The following is a 24,196-nucleotide window of genomic DNA, read 5'->3' on the forward strand; positions in this document are numbered from 1 at the left end:
AAATTTACAATACCACTCTACTGTCAATCCGTCCGGGCCGGGGCTTTTATTTTTAACCATCCCTTTTATAGCTGTATGTATTTCATCAACTGTTATTATGGCATCAAACATATCTTTATCCTCATCAGATACAGAACAGTTTACAAAATTTAAAAGTGAATCAGTACAATTATCATCAACAGTTACCGAAGAATATAAATGACTATACAACTGATGTATTTCATCTAAGATTCCGGTTGTATTTGATATAATTACACCATCATCATCAATCAATTCATTGATTACATTTTTGTTGTGTCGATATTTCTCAAGATTTAGAAAGTATTTAGCATTTCTATCGCTTTCAATTGCCCATTTCGCCTTAGATCTCAATATAGCACCCGACAAAAATCAGTTTCATTGTCACTTAGCTGATGTTTTAGTTCTTCATATTTGTTAATGTCATATGATTCTTTATTTGCGACTTTTTCTGAAAATGATTTTAATTTATTTTGCAGTGTAAAGTATTCTTGTAATCTTTCTTTATTTCTTCTTGTACAGTATACTTGGGAAAATTTTTTAATTTTGTATTTTACATTATCCCACCAAATGAATGGTTCACTGAAATACATTTCGTCATTTTTCCCCTCGGTAAGAATTGATTTCACTCTTTGTACATATTTTTCCTCAAAAAGAACATTGTTATTTAGCATCCATAATCCGGGCCCTGTTTCCACTTTGCAGGTATTTAGTTTAAGGTATACAAAAGAATGATCACTAAAGGATGTATCTGCATAATAAATATTTTGCACATTGGAATGCAATTTTGAGGAAATCAAAAAATAATCTATTCTACTCTGCTTCATTTCGCCTAGTACAACTTGTTTTCTGGAGAAACTACGAGTACTAGGATTTCGTGATCTCCGTAAATCAGTAATATTCTTATCATGAATAATTTTATAAAGTTCACGCACTGCTACATCATCAATATGTAAGGCTTTGTCATGTCGATCAATACCTGCTAAAGTTGTATTAAAATCACCAGCCAGGATAGTGCTATCACTAGTACTGTTATGCAAATATGTCTTTAACTTCATGAAAAAGTTATACCTTTCCTTCACAACATTTGGAGCATAAATATTGATTAAATCAATCACTTTATCATCAATAGCTATTTTAAGATGTAAAATCCTACCCTTTTCAATCATTTCTTGTGTCACCTGATTTCTCAATTCTCTCACTACTAAAACAGCAACACCTGCCCTCCTATTGTCAGCATTACTATAAAATATGTCACCATTCCAAATATCATTTTCTCTAATACTTTCAACAAACACATCATCCCAAAAGGTTTCTTGCAATAATAAAATATGGCCTCTTTTCTCTTTAAATATTTCTAAAACAGACTTTAGTTTATTCAAATTACGCAAGCCATTTACATTTAGAGATACAATGTTTAAAGCCATGATTATGATGAGTGTATTGAAAGTATTAAATAATGTTGGGTATTTGATCATTTCTTAATAGGTGTTCGTCGCATGCTATTCATTTTCAGGTTAGGGACTGGATTAAACCTTCTCCTTCTCCTTTGTACTACTTTGAAATTTTCGATATTAGTACCGTTTTCTTGACATGTACGTGATTCGTTTGATCTTTCAACAACGTCTGCAGCCATCTTCCTGTCATCATCTGAATCTGTCCCCGATCCATCTCCAATTGTATGATTGTTGTTTACTTCCTCCTCAGATTCTATTTCTACATTGATCATATCAACTCCGCTTCTTTCATTTTCTTCCACACTTTCTCCACTCTCGTTATCTTGTTTTGCATTCTCAATTTCTTCCTTATCATCTTCGTCACTCGGTAACTCCAATATGTCTTCCCTCGTAGCATCATCAACTTGCGAATGAATGCCTGCAATGGCCTCTCTGTAACACATACATGCTTGCGCCTCTTTGTGGCATTTGTCGCATATCCTGCATGTACACATCAGAGGAAAACTTCCACAACTGTCACATCTTTGCCTTGTGCAATTTTTTGCTACATGGCCTTGTTCCCCACACTTGTAGCATACAAAATCAGGGCAGTCTTTCATAACATGTCCCGGATCTAGACATCTAGAACATACCTTAACTTGGTTATCGTGTAATACTCTAAAGTATTGCTGACCATTGGCAGTCTGAAATTTCAGACTGTAAGGCAAGGATTTTACCTGCTGTGGAAATTTACATTTGACATAACGAGTCCCATCAGCCACACTAGTCCCAGGATAATATCTGCGTTGAATGGGAGAAAGAAGTTCTACTCCGTATTCACCGAGCTTCATACTTATATCATCATCGGTGATGTATGCTGGTAAATGAAGAATTGACACAATAATAGTGTCTGAATATAAGAGAGTACAATCAAAGTGTTCACTTCCAATATCAATTCCACACAAGATATTATATGCTACTTCCTTGCTCGGTAGTGTGACCTCATACAAATTTGCACCTTTGGGCACAACTGCATAGACCGACATATCTACGGTTAATTCCTCTACACTTCTAATAATATCACTCGCCTTTATTTTCTTCACATCATTTACATCAATCACCACGGTACATTCTTTCCCAAAACGACGAGAAGCTCTTGTCTGTCTATCGATGTTACTCGACATGCCATTCTTATTGCTAGCTATTCCACTGGTGTCTTTAGAATTTGAGTCCGCTCCCTGTGCTGCACGTGCAGCACGACCAGGCTTTGAATTCATTCTCACAGAAAATAGTATTTTGTGTGGTGGATAAAGTTATCCACACACACAAAATATATCTAACTTCTATATGAATGCGATCACACGAATCTAATAAACGTACCTGTAACAAGTTAAAACAGAAAAAGTGTCTATTAAAGGAAGAAAACTTGAAAATTCACGGAGCGATCATCAAACGTGTTTTCCATCTGATGTCATAACCGGAAGTCTCAAGTCCCGTGCTCTACCGACTGAGCTAACCGGGCTGACGTCGATAACAGTTATTGCTTTTTCTTCTCAAGTTACATCGCATACTTATTGCGCATTATTGAACCAATTCAGAAAAAGAGATCCAATGAGTTATACTATTTCCACAGGGAAGCAAAATACAAACTTATTTTTTCCCAGCACTTTTATCACCGTTCCCTATGATTATTTCACAAATAATTGAAACACATAATTTATAGTTGTATCAGTAAGACTGAGAAACGTTTCCTTAGTTATATGTCGTTACTTAGCTGCCTGTGTTATATGTATTTGCTTACGTACCTATTTATGTCATTATGTTCTCTAATATAAAGTGTTGTATTGTGTATGTGCTCTCTAACATAAAATATTGCATTGGGTATGTGCTCTCTAATAAAAAAAATATTGTATTGTGTATGTGCTCTCTAAAATAATGTATTGTGGTGTGTATGTGCTCTCTAATATATTTTAGTGTACTGTGTATGTACTGTCTAATATAAAGCAGAGTATTGTGTATGTGCTCTCTGATAGGAAGTATCGTATTGGGTATGTGCTCTCTAAAAAAAGTATTGTATTGTGTATGTGCTCTCTAATATAATGTATTGTGGTGTGTATGTGCTCTCTAATATATTTTAATGTGCCGTGTATGTACTGTCTAATATAAAGTAGAGTATTGTGTATGTGCTCTCTAATATGAAGCATTGTATTGTGTATGTGCTCTCTAATATAAAGTATTGTGCTGTGCATGTGATCTTTAATATAAAAAAAATGAGAAATGTGCATGGAAACTTGAATTTACTATGCAAGATTCTAGGTATTTAAAAAATAATGTTCGCCCGATGTGGGGCTCCAACTCACGACCCCGGCATTAAGAGTCCCGTGCTCTACCGACTGAGCTAACCGGGCTGATATCGATATATGTTAGTCCTTTTTCTCCTCTAGTTACGTCGTATATTTACCGCGCATCAGTGAACCAATTCGGAAAAGAGATCCAACGAGTTATATCATTTCCACAGGCAAGCCAAAAAAAGCTATATTTGTTTCCAGTACTTTTATCACCGTCCGCTATGTTTATTTCACAAATAATTGAAATACATCATTATTAGTTTTATCAGTAAGACTGAGAAGCTTTACTTAGTTATATGTCGTTACTTAGGTGAGTGTGTGTATCTGTTTACGTACCTATTTCGGTCATTATGTTCTCTAATATAAAGTATTGTGTTGTGTATGTGCTCTTTAATATAATGTATTGTGTTGTATATGTGCTCTCTAATATAAGGTATTTTATCGTGTATGTGCTCTCTAATATAAAGTATTTTGTTGTGTATGTGCTCACTAATATAAAGGATTGTGTTGTGTATGTGCTCTCTAATATAAAATATTGTGTATGTGCTCTCTAACATAATGTATTGTGTTATATATGCGTTCTGTAATATAAGGCATTGTATTGTGTATGTGCTCTCTAATCTAAAGTATTGTATTGGGTATGTGCTCTCGAATAAAATATATTGTATTGTGTATGTGCTATCTAATATAATGTATTGTATTGGGTATGTGCCCTCTAATATAATGTATTGTACTGGGTATATGGTCTCTAATAAAAGTGTTGTATTGTGTATGTGCTCTCTAATATAGTGTATTGTGGTGTGTATGTGCTCTCTAATATACTTTATTGTGCTGTGTTTGTGCTCTCTGATATAAAGTAGAGTATTGTGTATGTGCTCTCTATTATGAAGTATTGTATTGTGTATGTGCTCTCTAATATAAAGTATTGTGTTGTGTATGTGCTCTCTAATATAAAGGATTGTATCGTGTATGTGCTCTCTAATATAAAATATTGTGTTGTGTATGTGCTCTCTAATATAATGTATTGTATTGTGTATGTGCTCTCTAATATAATGCCTTGTGTTGTGCATGTGCTCTCTAATATAAAATATTGTATTGTGTATGTGCTCTCTAGCATAAGGGATTGTATTATGTATGTGCTCTCTAATATAATGTATTGTATTTGGTATGTGCTCTTTAATAAAAAGTGTTGTATTGTGTATGTGCTCTCTAATATAATGTATTGTGGTGTGTATGTGCTCTCTAATATATTTTATTGTGCTGTGTATGTGCTCTCTAATATAAAGTAGAGTATTGTGTATGTGCTCTCTAATATGAAGTATTGTATTGTGTATGTGCTCTCTAATAGAAAGTATTGTGCTGTGTATGTGATCTTTAAGATAAAAAAATGAGAAATGTGCATGTAAACTTGCATTTACTATGCAAGATTCTTGATATTTAAAAAAATGTTCGCCCGATGTGGGGCTCGAACCCACGACCCCGGGATTAAGAGTCCCGTGGTCTACCGACTGAGCTAACCGGGCTGATATTGATATGAGTTAGTGCTTTTTCTCCCCATGTTACATCGTATATTTATCGCCCATCAGTGAACCAATTCGGAAAAGAGATCCAACGAGTTATATCATTTGCACAGGCAAGCAAAAGACCAACTATATTTGTTTCCAGCACTTTTTACATCGTCCGCTATGTTTATTTCACAAATAATTGAAATACATCATTATTAGTTTTATCAGTAAGACTGAGAAGCTTTACTTAGTTATATGTCGTTACTTAGGTGCCTGTGTGTATCTGTTTACGTACCTATTTCGGTAGTGGCCGAGTGGTCTAAAGCGCTCTTCGTTACGGATCACTGCCATCTCACCTCTGTCTGCGGCGGTTCGAGTCTAGGATTCAGCCAATGTGGGTATGTGAGAAAGCTTGCCAGTAGCTTCTCGTGGGTCGGTGGTTCTTTCCGGGGTTTTCTCTGGTTCTTCCTCCACCATTAATACTGGCCGCCATGTATAGCCTATCATGTGCTGCAAAATGGCGTTAAACCCCACAACAACAACAACAACAACCTATTTCGGTCATTATGTTCTCTAATATAAAGTATTGTGCTGTGTATGTGCTCTCTAACATAAAGTATTGTATAGGGTATGTGCTCTCTAATAGAAAAATATTGTATTGTGTATGTGCTCTCTAATATAATGTATTGTATTGGGTATGTGCTCTCTAATAAAAAGTATTGTATTGTGTATGTGCTCTCTAATATAATGTATTGTGGTGTGTATGTGCTCTCTAATATATTTTATTGTGCTGTGTATGTACTGTCTAATATAAAGTAGAGTATTGTGTATGTGCTCTCTGATATGAAGTATTGTATTGGGTATGTGCTCTCTAATAAAAAGCATTGTATTGTGTATGTGCTCTCTAATATAATGTATTGTGGTGTGTATGTGCTTTCTCATATATTTTAATGTGCCGTGTATGTACTGTCTAATATAAAGTAGAGTATTGTGTATGTGCTCTCTAATATGAAGTATTGTATTGTGTATGTGCTCTATAATATAAAGTATTGTGCTGTGTATGTGATCTTTAATATAAAAAAATGAGAAATGTGCATGGAAACTTGAATTTATTATGCAAGATTCTAGGTATTTAAAAAAAAAAATTCGCCCGATGTGGTGCTCCAACTCACGACCCCGGGGTTAAGAGTCCCGTTCTCTACCGACTGAGCTAACCGGGCTGATATCGATATGAGTTACTGATTTTTCTCCTCTAGTTACATCGTATGTTGATCGCGCATCAGTGAACCAATTTGGAAAAGAGATCCAACGAGGTATATCATTTCCACAGGCAAGCAAAAGAAAAACTATATTTGTTTCCAGTACTTTTATCACCGTTCTCTATGTTTATTTCACAAATAATTGAAATACATCATTATTAGTTTTATCAGTAAGACTTAGAAGCTTTACTTAGTTATATGTCGTTACTTAGGTGCCTGTGTGTATCTGTTTACGTACCTATTTCGGTCATTATGTTCTCTAATATAAAGTATTGTGTTGTGTATCTGCTCTCTAATATAATGTATTGTATTGTGTATGTGCTCTCTAATATAATGCCTTGTGTTGTGCATGTGCTCTCTAATATAAAGTATTGTATTGTGTATGTGCTCTCTAATATAATGCCTTGTGTTGTGCATGTGCTCTCTAATATAATGTATTGTATTGTGTATGTGCTCTCTAATATAATCTATTGTATTTGGTATGTGCTCTCTAATAAAAAGTGTTGTATTGTGTATGTGCTCTCTAATATAATGTATTGTGGTGTGTATGTGCTCTCTAATATATTTTATTGTGCTGTGTATGTGCTCTCTAATATAAAGTAGGGTATTGTGTATGTGCTCTACCGACTGAGCTAACCGGGCTGATATCGATATGAGTTAGTGCTTTTTCTCCCCATGTTACATCGTATATTTATCGCCCATCAGTGAACCAATTCGGAAAAGAGATCCAACGAGTTATATCATTTGCACAGGCAACCAAAAGACACACTATTTTTGTTTCCAGCACTTTTTACACCGTCCGCTATGTTTATTTCACAAATAATTGAAATACATCATTATTAGTTTTACTTAGGTGCCTGTGTGTATCTGTTTACGTACCTATTTCGGTCATTATGTTCTCTAATATAAAGTATTGTGTTGTGTATGTGCTCTCTAATATAATATATTGTGTTGTATATGTGCTCTCTAATTTAAGGTATTTTATCGTGGATGTGCTCTGTGATATAAAGTATTGTGTTCTGTATGTGCTCTCTAATATAAAGGATTGTATTGTGTATGTGCTCTCTAATATAAAATATTGTGCTGTGTATGTGCTCTCTAATATAATCTATTGTGTTGTATATGTGCTTTCTAATATAAGGTATTTTATCGTGGATGTGCTCTGTGATATAAAGTATTGTGTTCTGTATGTGCTCTCTAATATAAGGTATTGTATTGTGTATGTGCGCTCTAATATAAAGTATTGTATTGGGTGTGTGCACACTGATAAAAAATATTGTATTGTGTATGTGCTCTCTAATATAATGTATTGTATTGGGTATGTGCTCTCTAATAAAAAGTATTGTATTGTGTATGTGCTCTGTAATATGATGTATTGTATTGGGTATGTGCGCTCTGATAAAAATTGTTGTATTGTGTATGTGCTCTCTAATATAATGTATTGTGGTGTGTATGTGCTCTCTAATATATTTTATTGTGCTGTGTATATAAAGTAGAGTATTGTGTATGTGCTCTCTAATATGGAGTATTGTATTGTGTATGTGCTCTCTAATATAAAGTGTTGTGTTCTGTACGTGATCTCTGATAAAATGTATTGTATTTTCTATGTGCTCTCTAATATAAAGGATTGTGTTGTGCATGTGCTCTCTTATTTAAAGTATTGTATTGTCTGTGTGCTCTCTAATATAAAGTATTATGTTGTGTATGTGCTCTCTAAAATAAAATGTACTTTTATCACCGTCCGCTATGTTTATTTCACAAATAATTGAAATACATCATTATTAGTTTTATCAGTAAGACTGAGAAGCTTTACTTAGTTATATGTCGTTACTTAGGTGAGTGTGTGTATCTGTTTACGTACCTATTTCGGTCATTATGTTCTCTAATATAAAGTATTGTGTTGTGTATGTGCTCTTTAATATAATGTATTGTGTTGTATATGTGCTCTCTAATATAAGGTATTTTATCGTGTATGTGCTCTCTAATATAAAGTATTTTGTTGTGTATGTGCTCACTAATATAAAGGTTTGTGTTGTGTATGTGCTCATTAATATAAAGGATTGTGTTGTGCATGTGCTCTCTAATAAAAAATATTGTGTTGTGTATGTGCTCTCTAATATAAGGTATTGTATCGTGTATGTGCTCTCTAATATAAAGTATTGTGTTGTGCATGTGCTCACTAATATAAAGGATTGTGTTGTGTATGTGCTCTCTAATATAAAATATTGTGTATGTGCTCTCTAATATAATGTATTGTGTTATATATGCGTTCTGTAATATAAGGCATTGTATTGTGTATGTGCTCTCTAATCTAAAGTATTGTATTGGGTATGTGCTCTCGAATAAAATATATTGTATTGTGTATGTGCTATCTAATATAATGTATTGTATTGGGTATGTGCTCTCTAATATAATGTATTGTACTGGGTATATGGTCTCTAATAAAAGTGTTGTATTGTGTATGTGCTCTCTAATATAGTGTATTGTGGTGTGTATGTGCTCTCTAATATACTTTATTGTGCTGTGTATGTGCTCTCTGATATAAAGTAGAGTATTGTGTATGTGCTCTCTATTATGAAGTATTGTATTGTGTATGTGCTCTCTAATATAAAGTATTGTGTTGTGTATGTGCTCTCTAATATAAAGGATTGTATCGTGTATGTGCTCTCTAATATAAAATATTGTGTTGTGTATGTGCTCTCTAATATAATGTATTGTATTGTGTATGTGCTCTCTAATATAATGCCTTGTGTTGTGCATGTGCTCTCTAATGTATTGTTCAGTGTATGTGCTCTCTAATATATTTTATTGTGCTGTGTATGTGCTCTCTGATATAAAGTAGAGTATTGTGTATGTGCTCTCTAATATGAAGTATTGTATTGTGTATGTGCTCTCTAATATAAAGTATTGTGTTGTGTATGTGCTCACTAATATAAAGGATTGTGTTGTGTATGTGCTCTCTATTATAAAATATTGTGTATGTGCTCTCTAATATAATGTATTGTGTTATATATGCGTTCTGTAATATAAGGCATTGTATTGTGTATGTGCTCTCTAATATAAAGTATTGTATTGGGTATGTGCTCTCTAATAAAATATATTTATTGTGTATGTGCTCTCTAATATAATGTGTTGTATTGGGTATGTGCTATCTAATATAATGTATTGTATTGGGTATGTGGTCTCTAATAAAAAGTGTTGTATTGTGTATGTGCTCTCTAATATAGTGTATTGTTCTGTGTATGTGCTCTCTAATATATTTTAGTGTGCTGTGTATGTGCTCTCTGATATAAAGCAGAGTATTTTGTATGTGCTCTCTAATATGAAGTATTGTATTGTGTATGTGCTCTCTAATATAAAATATTGTGTTGTGTATGTGCTCTCTAATATAATGTATTGTATTGTGTATGTGCTCTCTAACATAATGCCTTGTGTTGTGCATGTGCTCTCTAATATAAAGTATTGTATTGTGTATGTGCTCTCTAACATAAGGTATTGTATTGTGTATGTGCTCTCCAATATAATGTATTGTATCTGGTATGTGCTCTCTAATAAAAAGTGTTGTATTGTGTATGTGCTCTCTAATATAATGTATTGTGGTGTGTATGTGCTCTCTAATATATTTTATTGTGCTGTGTATGTGCTGTCTAATATAAAGTAGAGTATTGTGTATGTGCTCTCTAATATGAAGTATTGTATTGTGTGTGTGCTCTCTAATAGAAAGTATTGTGCTGTGTATGTGATCTTTAAGATAAAAAAATGAGAAATGTGCATGTAAACTTGCATTTACTATGCAAGATTCTTGATATTTAAAAAAATTTTCGCCCGATGTGGGGCTCGAACCCACGACCCCGGGATTAAGAGTCCCGTGCTCTACCGACTGACCTAACCGGGCTGATATCGATATGAATTAGTGCTTTTTCTCCCCATGTTACATCGTATATTTATCGCCCATCAGTGAACCAATTCGGAAAAGAGATCCAACGAGTTATATCATTTCCAAAGGCAAGCAAAAGACAAACCATATTTGTTTCCAGCACCTTGTACACCGTCCGCTACGTTTATTTCACAAATAATTGAAATACATCATTATTAGTTTCATCAGTAAGACTGAGAAGCTTTACTTAGTTATATGTCGTTACTTAGGAGCCTGTGTGTATCTGTTTACGTACCTATTTCGGTCATTATGTTCTCTAATATAAAGTATTGTGTTGTGTATGTGCTCTATAGTATAATATATTGTGTTGTATATGTGCTGTCTAATACAAAGTATTGTATTGTGTATGTGCTCTATGATATAAAGTATTGTGTTCTGTATGTGCTGTCTAATATAAAGGATTGTATTGTGTATGTGCTCTCTAATATAAAATATTGTGTTGTGTATGTGCTCTCTAATACAATCTATTGTGTTGTATATGTGTTCTCTAATATAAGATATTGTATTGTGTATGTGCTCTCTAATATAAAGTATTGTATTGTGTGTGTGCTCACTGATAAAAAATATTGTATTGTGTATGTGCTCTCTAATATAATGTATTGTATTGGGTATGTGCGCTCTAATAAAAATTGTTGTATTGTGTATGTGCTCTCTAATATAATGTATTGTGGTGTGTATGTGGTCTCTAATATATTTTATTGTGCTGTGTATATGCTCTCTAATATAAAGTAGAGTATTGTGTATGTGCTCTCTAATATGAAGTATTGTATTGTGTATGTGCTCACTAATATAAAGTATTGTGTTGTGTACGTGATCTCTAATATAATGTATTGTATTTTGTATGTGCTGTCTAATATAAAGGATTGTTTTGTGCATGTGCTCTCTTATATAAGGTATTATATTGTGTATGTGCTCTCTAATATAAAGTATTATGTTGTGTATGTGCTCTTTAAAATAAAATGTACTGTATTGCGTAGGTGCATGAGAAATGTGCATCTAAAAGTTGAGTTTACTATGCAAGATTCAAGCTATAAAAAAAGATATTCGCCCGATGTGGGGCTCGAACCCACGACCCCGGGATTAAGAGTCCCGTGCTCTACCGACTGAGCTAACCGGGCTGACGTCTATATCATTTATTGGTTTTTCTTCTCAAGTTACATCGTATATATATATATATATATATATATATATATATATATATATTTATCGCGCATCACCGAACCAATACAAAAATGAGATCCGAGTTGTACTATTTCTACAGGCAAGCAAAAAGACGAACTGTATTTATTTCGAGCAATTTTCTTCACCTTCCGCCAGGATTATTTCACAAATAATTGAAATACATCATTTTTAGTTGTATCAGTAAGACTGAGAAGCTTTCCTTAGTTATATGTCGTTACTTAGGTGCCTGTGCTATATGTATTTGCTTACGTACCTGTTAATGTCATTATGTTCGTAATTAAAAATTAGTCGTGGATACACCAACATGAATTAGATGTTATGATGTTATGTTCGTAATTGCTATCGCCAAATGTATCTTTAAGCATGAAGGAAGTGATTTCACTTAAGGTTGTAAAACACTATCAATAAATTTGGATAGGTTTTCAGTATATGAATTACAACCTGATATAATGGGTCGTCCTTGAAAATTTAAAGGTACATTATGGTCAGGATTTTTATGACTTTTAGGTAATATGTAGAATTGAGGTGTACGTATGTTAAGAGGGATAGTATCAAATTCCTCTTATACATAATTATTATTTTTGAGGTGTACGTATGTTAAGAGGGAAAGTATCAAATTCCTCACATACAGAATTATTTTTTTTTAGCGATCTCATTAATGCATGTTGAATATTTTATTTAATTTCTAATTGACGTTCAACTTCTTTAACATAATCATATTGATTCACAATAATAATAGCGTTTGACTTATCATCTTTTTTAATCACTGTACTGTTGTCATTCATTAGATTATATACGGACTTAACTTCATCCTTATAAATATTACTATGATATTGCTTCAGTTTAGTTAATGTCTCTTGAGTGATCGCGTATATCTATCTATCTATCTATCTATCTATCTATCTATCTATCTATATATATATATATATATATATATATGTATATATATATATATATATATATATATATATATATATATATATATATATATATATATGAATCACATAAAGGATGACTTGATTGTGTCATAAAAAGGTTATTTGGGTGACAAGCTTTGGGATGATTTCTCCAACCACTCTGGGGCGACTTCTCCAGATACGTGGGGGCGAGTTCTCCGCATACCGACGTAACTTAGAGAAGTGCAAGGGATGGATAAATGCTCTCGATTTCTGTCTCTGTCTCAGTGTTGTTTTATATGGCAAATATTGCTCACCAATATCGTCTGGTATATCTTTTAATGATATCAAGGACGCCATTTTCACAGAATGTTTGTCGGAGGTTAAGACGTTGTCAAGTCACGTGTTCGGTAGGCGGAGCGATCTGCCTTCTGGCATAAGGTCAATTAAAATATAGTCGTGGAAAGTACAACATAGACAGGTCAGATGTTGGTTTTCGAATAGTTGTAGATGACTTAACTTATTGTATATATATATATATATATATATATATATATATATATATATATATATATATATATATTGTATATATGCTCTCTAATATAAACAAACATGAGAAATGTGCATCTAAAAGTGGCGTTAACTAGCAAGATTCTAGCAATTTAAAAAATATATTCGCCCGATGTGGGGCTCGAAGCCACGACCCCGGGATTAAGAGTCCCGTGCTCTTCTTTTTTCTTCTTTCTTTATTTAAAAAAGCTTTGTACAGTATATAAGTTAAAAATATACAGTCAGTATGTACATAGTAGTTTGTAATGCTATATTACAAAACAATGATTCTACAATAGTATTTTGTTAAGCTATATTACAGAACAATGATTCTAAAAAATTTTTTGTAATGCTATAGTACAAAACAATGATTCTACAATGTAATAAACACTTTATCCTCTTCTATTCTCATTAAAGGATTATCTCTTACAAAATACTTCGTAATCAAAGTCTGATTTTTGTCTTTGTAATGTTGATACGCATATAATATATATTTTCTAGTCAAATATTGGAACAATCTTTCGATGTCTATTTGTTTCCCTAATAAAGACATAATGTTTCTTCTTTTGTAAATGCACAATCGAGCAATGCTCAGAATGTAGTTCAAAAAATAACTATTTACTGATTTTGTTTCTTTGTTATATCCTATCATGAGCATTTGTTCAAAAGAAGTGCTATTGAGAACACCAACTCTACAATTTTTAAAAAGAATCTCAACTATATATACAATATAATTCTTAAAAGAGCTTAATTCAGGACATTTCAAAAACATGTGAAATAAATCCTCTGTTTCCAACTGGCACACTGGACATAAGTCATTATCAATTTTGCCATAGTATTTTAGTCTCTCTTTTGTAAATATTCGATTGTGCATTATTCTGTAATCCAAATCTACACAATCTGGGGTCTTGAAAGGTAGGTGTATCAATTTCCAGTACTTATGCTTTTCCAAACTAAATATCTCACTCCAAAAGGAAACAGAAGCTGGTTCTTGAAAAATCAACGTACATAAAAGCTTGTAAAATAGTTGTGTTGTACATAAACAGAGGACATATAATTTTGTATCAACTCTGAGAAACATATTATTTCTCCCATTGGTTACAGTGGGTTTTGACTCTGTTGCAACAATATTTCTCCAGCCTAATGGTATACTTTCTATTATGCAATTATAGTCTTTTTTTTTATCTTATCTGTTTTGATCTCAGAATTTGATTTGTATATCATTTCTTGAATAGCTCTATAAGGTAGTATTCCAGGTACAAATTCATATGTAATATCCTGAACACGAACAATTCCTGCTTCTATAAATTCTGCGAAAAACAACGTTTTACCAGCACATGTAATATTAGGATTTAAAAAGAGAGGTTGTTCAAAAACATTCCTCACATCAATATTTGTATCGATATTATTTCTAAGTTTTTCCCATGCCTGAAACATTTATCTGTAAAATATAGGTAGGGTATTCAATTGTTGCTTATTTAAAGACATGAGAAACAACTCTTTGGTCAACCTCATGTTCAGAACAGTAGATAAAAGTGATCAAAGGTAGTTTTCCACACAGCATGGAAATTCACATCAAAGTATCTTTTTAAAAATTTTAGTCTGAATGCATACATTTTCATCTTTATATCAGTTAACTGTAGTCCGCCATTTCGCTTATCACCAATTATTGTATAATAGTGAACCAAATGGGACTTTCCTGACCAGATAAATCTGAGAAATAATTGCTTCAATTCATCAGCAATCATATCAGGAAGAGGCTGAACTGACACTATGTACAATACTCTAGAAACTAATAAGTTATTAACAACTGTTACTTTTCCTTGTATTGTCAAATATCTCTGTGACCACAGTTGCAATAAGTTTTTAATTTTAGACAATCTATCATTCCAGTTCAGTTGCTCACATAACTTTGCACATTTTCCAACATAAGCTCCCAAAATTAAGATGACTTGATCACACATTTGAATTTGTAATTGTTTGCAATAATCATCAGTAAGTTTACCAGATCCAATACACAGAAGTTCTGTCTTTTCCTTGTTCACCTTTGTACCAGATCCTTTACAATACAAGTCAAGTACATTAAAAGATTGATTAATGGATTGTGTGTCCGCTAATGTCAAGGTTGTATCATCTGCATGTTGAAAGACTTTACTTGTATTAGTAGACAGTGGGAGTGGAATACCTTTGATAGTGGGATTTGCTTTGATAGCGAGTCCTAAGGGTTCTGCTGCTAATACATATAACATTGCTGATATAGGACAACCTTGTCTGACTGAATTTTTAATTAAAAAGGGTTTCGTTAGATGACCATTGCATTTAACACTACTTTTAATTTCATTATAAAATATCTTTATCCACTGAATAAAATTGTCACCAAACCCGAACTTTCGTAAAACAGAAATCAAATATGAGTGGCAAACTCTGTCAAACGCTTTTTCTTGATCAATTTTTAAGATATATCCCTCAAGATTGTCTCTCTCAACCATATCTATATCTCTTACAGTGACTATAGTATCAGCAATATCTCTCCCAACCATACAACATGTCTGAGTTTGAGAAATAATTTTGGGTAATACCATTTTTAAACGTGTAGACAAAATCCTTGCCAAAATTTTATAATCTACATTAAGTAAACTGATAGGACGCCAATTTTGCAATCTTCTGTTAACCCCCTTATTTTTATAAATAAGTGATATAACCCCAAATCTCATTGATCTCGACATAATATTGTCATTCTTAACACTCTGAAAGATGTGCAACAGAATATCATATATACAATCATAAAATTTACAATACCACTCTACTGTCAATCCGTCCGGGCCGGGGCTTTTATTTTTAACCATCCCTTTTATAGCTGTATGTATTTCATCAACTGTTATTATGGCATCAAACATATCTTTATCCTCATCAGATACAGAACAGTTTACAAAATTTAAAAGTGAATCAGTACAATTATCATCAACAGTTACCGAAGAATATAAATGACTATAAAACTGATGTATTTCATCTAAGATTCCGGTTGTATTTGATATAATTACACCATCATCATCAATCAATTCATTGATTACATTTTTGTTGTGTCGATATTTCTCAAGATTTAGAAAGTATTTAGCATTTCTATCGCTTTCAATTGCCCATTTCGCCTTAGATCTCAATATAGCACCCGACAAAAATCAGTTTCATAGTCACTTAGCTGATGTTTTAGTTCTTCATATTTGTTAATGTCATATGATTCTTTATTTGCGACTTTTTCTGAAAATGATTTTAATTTATTTTGCAGTGTAAAGTATTCTTGTAATCTTTCCTTATTTCTTCTTGTACAGTATACTTGGGAAAATTTTTTAATTTTGTATTTTACATTATCCCACCAAATGAATGGTTCACTGAAATACATTTCGTCATTTTTCCCCTCGGTAAGAATTGATTTCACTCTTTGTACATATTTTTCCTCAAAAAGAACATTGTTATTTAGTATCCATAATCCGGGCCCTGTTTCCACTTTGCAGGTATTTAGTTTAAGGTATACAAAAGAATGATCACTAAAGGATGTATCTGCATAATAAATATTTTGCACATTGGAATGCAATTTTGAGGAAATCAAAAAATAATCTATTCTACTCTGCTTCATTTCGCCTAGTACAACTTGTTTTCTGGAGAAACTACGAGTACTAGGATTTCGTGATCTCCGTAAATCAGTAATATTCTTATCATGAATAATTTTATAAAGTTCACGCACTGCTACATCATCAATATGTAAGGCTTTGTCATGTCGATCAATACCTGCTAAAGTTGTATTAAAATCACCAGCCAGGATAGTGCTATCACTAGTACTGTTATGCAAATATGTCTTTAACTTCATGAAAAAGTTATACCTTTCCTTCACAACATTTGGAGCATAAATATTGATTAAATCAATCACTTTATCATCAATAGCTATTTTAAGATGTAAAATCCTACCCTTTTCAATCATTTCTTGTGTCACCTGATTTCTCAATTCTCTCACTACTAAAACAGCAACACCTGCCCTCCTATTGTCAGCATTACTATAAAATATGTCACCATTCCAAATATCATTTTCTCTAATACTTTCAACAAACACATCATCCCAAAAGGTTTCTTGCAATAATAAAATATGGCCTCTTTTCTCTTTAAATATTTCTAAAACAGACTTTAGTTTATTCAAATTACGCAAGCCATTTACATTTAGAGATACAATGTTTAAAGCCATGATTATGATGAGTGTATTGAAAGTATTAAATAATGTTGGGTATTTGATCATTTCTTAATAGGTGTTCGTCGCATGCTATTCATTTTCAGGTTAGGGACTGGATTAAACCTTCTCCTTCTCCTTTGTACTACTTTGAAATTTTCGATATTAGTACCGTTTTCTTGACATGTACGTGATTCGTTTGATCTTTCAACAACGTCTGCAGCCATCTTCCTGTCATCATCTGAATCTGTCCCCGATCCATCTCCAATTGTATGATTGTTGTTTACTTCCTCCTCAGATTCTATTTCTACATTGATCATATCAACTCCGCTTCTTTCATTTTCTTCCACACTTTCTCCACTCTCGTTATCTTGTTTTGCATTCTCAATTTCTTCCTTATCATCTTCGTCACTCGGTAACTCCAATATGTCTTCCCTCGTAGCATCATCAACTTGCGAATGAATGCCTGCAATGGCCTCTCTGTAACACATACATGCTTGCGCCTCTTTGTGGCATTTGTCGCATATCCTGCATGTACACATCAGAGGAAAACTTCCACAACTGTCACATCTTTGCCTTGTGCAATTTTTTGCTACATGGCCTTGTTCCCCACACTTGTAGCATACAAAATCAGGGCAGTCTTTCATAACATGTCCCGGATCTAGACATCTAGAACATACCTTAACTTGGTTATCGTGTAATACTCTAAAGTATTGCTGACCATTGGCAGTCTGAAATTTCAGACTGTAAGGCAAGGATTTTACCTGCTGTGGAAATTTACATTTGACATAACGAGTCCCATCAGCCACACTAGTCCCAGGATAATATCTGCGTTGAATGGGAGAAAGAAGTTCTACTCCGTATTCACCGAGCTTCATACTTATATCATCATCGGTGATGTATGCTGGTAAATGAAGAATTGACACAATAATAGTGTCTGAATATAAGAGAGTACAATCAAAGTGTTCACTTCCAATATCAATTCCACACAAGATATTATATGCTACTTCCTTGCTCGGTAGTGTGACCTCATACAAATTTGCACCTTTGGGCACAACTGCATAGACCGACATATATACGGTTAATTCCTCTACACTTCTAATAATATCACTCGCCTTTATTTTCTTCACATCATTTACATCAATCACCACGGTACATTCTTTCCCAAAACGACGAGAAGCTCTTGTCTGTCTATCGATGTTACTCGACATGCCATTCTTATTGCTAGCTATTCCACTGGTGTCTTTAGAATTTGAGTCCGCTCCCTGTGCTGCACGTGCAGCACGACCAGGCTTTGAATTCATTCTCACAGAAAATAGTATTTTGTGTGGTGGATAAAGTTATCCACACACACAAAATATATCTAACTTCTATATGAATGCGATCACACGAATCTAATAAACGTACCTGTAACAAGTTAAAACAGAAAAAGTGTCTATTAAAGGAAGAAAACTTGAAAATTCACGGAGCGATCATCAAACGTGTTTTCCATCTGATGTCATAACCGGAAGTCTCAAGTCCCGTGCTCTACCGACTGAGCTAACCGGGCTGACGTCGATAACAGTTATTGCTTTTTCTTCTCAAGTTACATCGCATACTTATTGCGCATTATTGAACCAATTCAGAAAAAGAGATCCAATGAGTTATACTATTTCCACAGGGAAGCAAAATACAAACTTATTTTTTCCCAGCACTTTTATCACCGTTCCCTATGATTATTTCACAAATAATTGAAACACATAATTTATAGTTGTATCAGTAAGACTGAGAAACGTTTCCTTAGTTATATGTCGTTACTTAGCTGCCTGTGTTATATGTATTTGCTTACGTACCTATTTATGTCATTATGTTCTCTAATATAAAGTGTTGTATTGTGTATGTGCTCTCTAACATAAAATATTGCATTGGGTATGTGCTCTCTAATAAAAAAAATATTGTATTGTGTATGTGCTCTCTAAAATAATGTATTGTGGTGTGTATGTGCTCTCTAAGATATTTTATTGTGCTGTGTATGTACTGTCTAATATAATGTAGAGTATTGTGTATGTGCTCTCTAATATGAAGTATTGTATTGGGTATGTGCTCCCTAATAAAATGTATTGTATTGTGTATGTGCTCTCTAATATAATGTATTGTGGTGTGTATGTGCTCTCTAATATATTTTAATGTGCCGTGTATGTACTGTCTAATATAAAGTAGAGCATTGTGTATGTGCTCTCTAATATGAAGTATTGTATTGTGTATGTGCTCTCTAATATAAAGTATTGTGCTGTGTATGTGATCTTTAATATAAAAAAAATGAGAAATGTGCATGGAAACTTGAATTTACTATGCAAGATTCAAGGTATTTAAAAAATAATGTTCGCCTGATGTGTGGCTCCAACTCACGACCCCGGGATTAAGAGTCCCGTGCTCTACCGACTGAGCTAACCGGGCTGATATCGATATGAGATAGTGTTTTTTCTCCTCTAGTTACATCGTATATTATTCGCGCATCAGTGAACCAATTCGGAAAAGAGATCGAACGAGTTATATCTTTTCCACAGGCAAGCAAAAGACAAACTATATTTGTTTCCAGTACTTTTATCACCGTCCGCTATGTTTATTTCACAAATAATTGAAATGCATCATTATTAATTTTATCAGTAAGACTGAGAAGCTTTACTTAGTTATATGTCGTTACTTAGGTGCCTGTGTGTATCTGTTTACGTACCTATTTCGGTCATTATGTTCTCTAATATAAAGTATTGTGTTGTGTATGTGCTCTTTAATATAATGTATTGTATTGTGTATGTGCTCTCTAATATAATGCCTTGTGTTGTGCCTGTGCTCTCTAATATAAAGTATTGTATTGTGTATGTGCTCTCTAATATAATGTATTGTATTGCGTATGTGCTCTCTAATATAATGTATTGTATTGTGTATGTGCTCTCTAATAAAAAGTGTTGTATTGTGTATGTGCTCTCTAATATAATGTATTGTGGTGTGTATGTGCTCTCTAATATATTTTATTGTGCTGTGTATGTGCTCTCTAATATAAAGTAGGGTATTGTGTATGTGCTCTCTAATATGAAGTATTGTATTGTGTATGTGCTCTCTAATAGAAAGTATTGTGCTGTGTATGTGATCTTTAAGATTAAAAAAAATGAGAAATGTGCATGTAAACTTGCATTTACTATGCAAGATTCTTGATATTTAAAAAAAGGTTCGCCCGATGTGGGGCTCGAACACACGACCCCGGGATTAAGAGTCCCGTGCTCTACCGACTGAGCTAACCGGGCTGACGTCGATATCATTTATTGGTTTTTCCTCTCAAGTTACATCGTATATATATATCGCGCATCAGTGAACCAATTCAGAAATGAGATCCGAGTGGTACTATTTCCACAGGCAAGCAAAAAGACGAACTATATTTCCATCAATTTTCTTCACCGTCCGCCAGGATTATTTCACAAATAATTGAAATACATCATTTTTAGTTGTATCAGTTAGACTGAGAAGCTTTCCTTAGTTATATGTCGTTACTTAGGTGCCTGTGCTATATGTATTTGCTTACGCACCTATTTCTGTCATTATGTTCGTAATTAAATATTAGTCGTGGATACACCAACATAAATTAGATATTGTGATGTTATGTTCGTAATTGACCTATCGCCAGATGTATATTTAATGTATGAAGGAAGTGATTTCACTTAAGGTTGTAAAACACTATCAATAAATTTGGATAGGTTTTCAGTATATGAATTACAACCTGATATAATGGGTCGTCCTTGAAAATTTAAAGGTACATTATGGTCAGGATTTTTACGACTTTTGGGTAATATATAGAATTGAGGTGTACGTATGTTAAGAGGGATAGTATCAAATTCCTCATATACATAATTATTATTTTTGAGGTGTACGTATGTTAAGAGAGAAAGTATCAAATTCCTCACATACTGAATTATTATTTTTTTGCGATCTCATTAATACATGTTGAAATATTTTATTTAATTTCTAATTGACGTTCAACTTCTTTAATATAATCATCTTGATTCACAATAATAATAGTGTTTGACTTATCATCCTTTTTAATCACTATACTGTTGTCATTCATTAGATTATATACAGACTTAATTTAGTCCTTATAAATATTACTGTGATATTGTTTTAATTTAGTTAATATCTCATGTGTGTTCGCGTATATAAATATATATATATATATATATATATATATATATATATATATATATATATATATATATATATATGAATCACGTAAAAGATGACTTAACTGTGTTCTAAAAAGGTTATTTGGGTGCCAAGCTTTGGGACGACTTCTCCAACCACTCTGAGGCGACTTCTCCAGATATGTGGGGGCGAGTTCTCCCCATACCGACGTAACTTAAAGAAGTGCAGGCGATGGATAAATGCTCTCGCTTTCTGTCTCTGTCTCAGTGTTGTTTCATAAGGCAAATATTGCTCACCAATATCGTCTGGTATATCTTTTAATGTTACCACGCACGCCATTTTCACAGAATGTTTGTCGGAGGTTAAGACGTTGTCAAGTCACGTGTTCGGTAGGCGGAGCGATCTACCTTCTGGCGTAAGGTCAATTAAAATAAAGTTGTGGAAAGTACAACATAGATAGGTCAGATGTTGGTTTTCGAATAGTTCTAGATGACTTAACTTATTATATATATATATATATATATATATATATATATATATATATATATATATTGTATCTGTGCTCTCTAATATAAACAAACATGAGAAATGTGCATCTAAAAGTTGCGTTAACTAGCTATTTAAAAAATATATTCGCCCGATGTGGGGCTCGAAGCCACGACCCCGGGATGAAGAGTCCCGTGCTCTACCGACTGAGCTAACCGAGCTGACGTCGATAACAGTTATTGCTTTTTCTTCTCAAGTTACATCGTATACTTATTGCGCATTAGTGAACCAATTCAGAAAAGAGATCCAATGAGTTTTGCTATTTCCACAGGGAAGCAAAATACAAACTTATTTTTTCCCTGCACTTTTATCACCGTTCCCTATGATTATTTCACAAATAATTGAAACACATAATTTATAGTTGTATCATTAAGACTGAGAAGCTTTCCTTTGTTATATGTTGTTACTTAGGTGCCTGTGTTATATGTATTTGCTTACGTACCTATTTATGTCATTATGTTCTCTAATATAAAGTGTTGTATTGTGTTTGTGCTCTCTAACATAAAGTATTGTATTGGGTATGTGCTCTCTAATATAATGTATTGTGGTGTGTATGTGCTCTCTAAGATATTTTATTGTGCTGTGTATGTACTGTCTAATATAATGTAGAGTATTGTGTATGTGCTCTCTAATATGAAGTATTGTATTGGTTATGTGCTCTCTAATAAAATGTATTGTATTGTGTATGTGCTCTCTAATATAATGTATTGTGGTGTGTATGTGCTCTCTAATATATTTTAATGTGCCGTGTATGTACTGTCTAATATAAAGTAGAGTATTGTGTATGTGCTCTCTAAAATGAAGTATTGTATTGTGTATGTGCTCTCTAATATAAAGTATTGTGCTGTGTATGTGATCTTTAATAAAAAAAAAGGAGAAATGTGCATGGAAACTTAAATTTGCTATGCAAGATTCAAGGTATTTAAAAAATAATGTTCGCCTGATGTGTGGCTCCAACTCACGACCCCGGGATTAAGAGTCCCGTGCTCTACCGACTGAGCTAACCGGGCTGATATCGATATGAGATAGTGTTTTTTCTCCTCTAGTTACATCGTATATTATTCGCGCATCAGTGAACCAATTCGGAAAAGAGATCGAACGAGTTATATCATTTCCACAGGCAAGCAAAAGACAAACTATATTTGTTTCCAGTACTTTTATCACCGTCCGCTATGTTTATTTCACAAATAATTGAAATACATCATTATTAGTTTTATCAGTAAGACTGAGAAGCTTTACTTAGTTATATGTCGTTACTTAGGTGCCTGTGTGTATCTGTTTACGTACCTATTTCGGTCATTATGTTCTCTAATATAAAGTATTGTGTTGGTATGTGCTCTCTAATATAATGTATTGTATTGTGTATGTGCTCTCTAATATAATGCCTTGTGTTGTGCATGTGCTCTCTAATATAAAGTATTGTATTGTGTATGTGCTCTCTAATATAAAGTATTGTATTGTGTATGTGCTCTCTAATATAATGTATTGTATTGTGTATGTGCTCTCTAATAAAAAGTGTTGTATTGTGTATGTGCTCTCTAATATAATGTATTGTGGTGTGTATGTGATCTCTAATATATTTTATTGTGCTGTGTATGTGCTCTCTAATATAAAGTAGGGTATTGTGTATGTGCTCTCTAATATGAAGTATTGTATTGTGTATGTGCTCTCTAATAGAAAGTATTGTGCTGTGTATGTGATCTTTAAGATATAAAAAAATGAGAAATGTGCATGTAAACTTGCATTTACTATGCAAGATTCTTGATATTTAAAAAAAGATTCGCCCGATGTGGGGCTCGAACCCACGACCCCGGGATTAAGAGTCCCGTGCTCTACCGACTGAGCTAACCGGGCTGACGTCGATATCATTTATTGGTTTTTCCTCTCAAGTTACATCGTATATATATATCGCGCATCAGTGAACCAATTCAGAAATGAGATCCGAGTGGTACTATTTCCACAGGCAAGCAAAAAGACGAACTATATTTCCATCAATTTTCTTCACCGTCCGCCAGGATTATTTCACAAATAATTGAAATACATCATTTTTAGTTGTATCAGTTAGACTGAGAAGCTTTCCTTAGTTATATGTCGTTACTTAGGTGCCTGTGCTATATGTATTTGCTTACGCACCTAT

At 33.3% G+C, this 24,196-nt stretch overlaps 9 non-coding genes across 9 annotated transcripts; all 9 read right to left on the minus strand.

Moving 5' to 3' along the window:
- Positions 1-3,789: 3,789 nt before the first annotated feature.
- On the minus strand, positions 3,790-3,862 carry Trnak-cuu (transfer RNA lysine (anticodon CUU)). Its single transcript has one exon. It is a non-coding gene; the product is annotated as a tRNA-Lys (tRNA).
- A 1,390-nt stretch (positions 3,863-5,252) lies between these two features.
- Trnak-cuu (transfer RNA lysine (anticodon CUU)) lies at positions 5,253-5,325 on the minus strand. Its single transcript has one exon. It is a non-coding gene; the product is annotated as a tRNA-Lys (tRNA).
- A 5,063-nt stretch (positions 5,326-10,388) lies between these two features.
- On the minus strand, positions 10,389-10,461 carry Trnak-cuu (transfer RNA lysine (anticodon CUU)). Its single transcript has one exon. It is a non-coding gene; the product is annotated as a tRNA-Lys (tRNA).
- Positions 10,462-11,548: 1,087 nt separating this feature from the next.
- Positions 11,549-11,621, minus strand: Trnak-cuu (transfer RNA lysine (anticodon CUU)). Its single transcript has one exon. It is a non-coding gene; the product is annotated as a tRNA-Lys (tRNA).
- Positions 11,622-19,706: 8,085 nt separating this feature from the next.
- On the minus strand, positions 19,707-19,779 carry Trnak-cuu (transfer RNA lysine (anticodon CUU)). Its single transcript has one exon. It is a non-coding gene; the product is annotated as a tRNA-Lys (tRNA).
- Positions 19,780-20,551: 772 nt separating this feature from the next.
- On the minus strand, positions 20,552-20,624 carry Trnak-cuu (transfer RNA lysine (anticodon CUU)). The gene has a single exon. It is a non-coding gene; the product is annotated as a tRNA-Lys (tRNA).
- Positions 20,625-22,147: 1,523 nt separating this feature from the next.
- Trnak-cuu (transfer RNA lysine (anticodon CUU)) lies at positions 22,148-22,220 on the minus strand. Its single transcript has one exon. It is a non-coding gene; the product is annotated as a tRNA-Lys (tRNA).
- Positions 22,221-22,996: 776 nt separating this feature from the next.
- Trnak-cuu (transfer RNA lysine (anticodon CUU)) lies at positions 22,997-23,069 on the minus strand. The gene has a single exon. It is a non-coding gene; the product is annotated as a tRNA-Lys (tRNA).
- A 771-nt stretch (positions 23,070-23,840) lies between these two features.
- Positions 23,841-23,913, minus strand: Trnak-cuu (transfer RNA lysine (anticodon CUU)). The gene has a single exon. It is a non-coding gene; the product is annotated as a tRNA-Lys (tRNA).
- Positions 23,914-24,196: the final 283 nt, after the last annotated feature.

The sequence above is a fragment of the Sinohyriopsis cumingii genome, chromosome 10, assembly GCF_028554795.1.
Source record: "Sinohyriopsis cumingii isolate HCF-2022 chromosome 10, ASM2855479v2, whole genome shotgun sequence".
Classification (NCBI taxonomy): Eukaryota; Metazoa; Mollusca; class Bivalvia; order Unionida; family Unionidae; genus Sinohyriopsis; species Sinohyriopsis cumingii.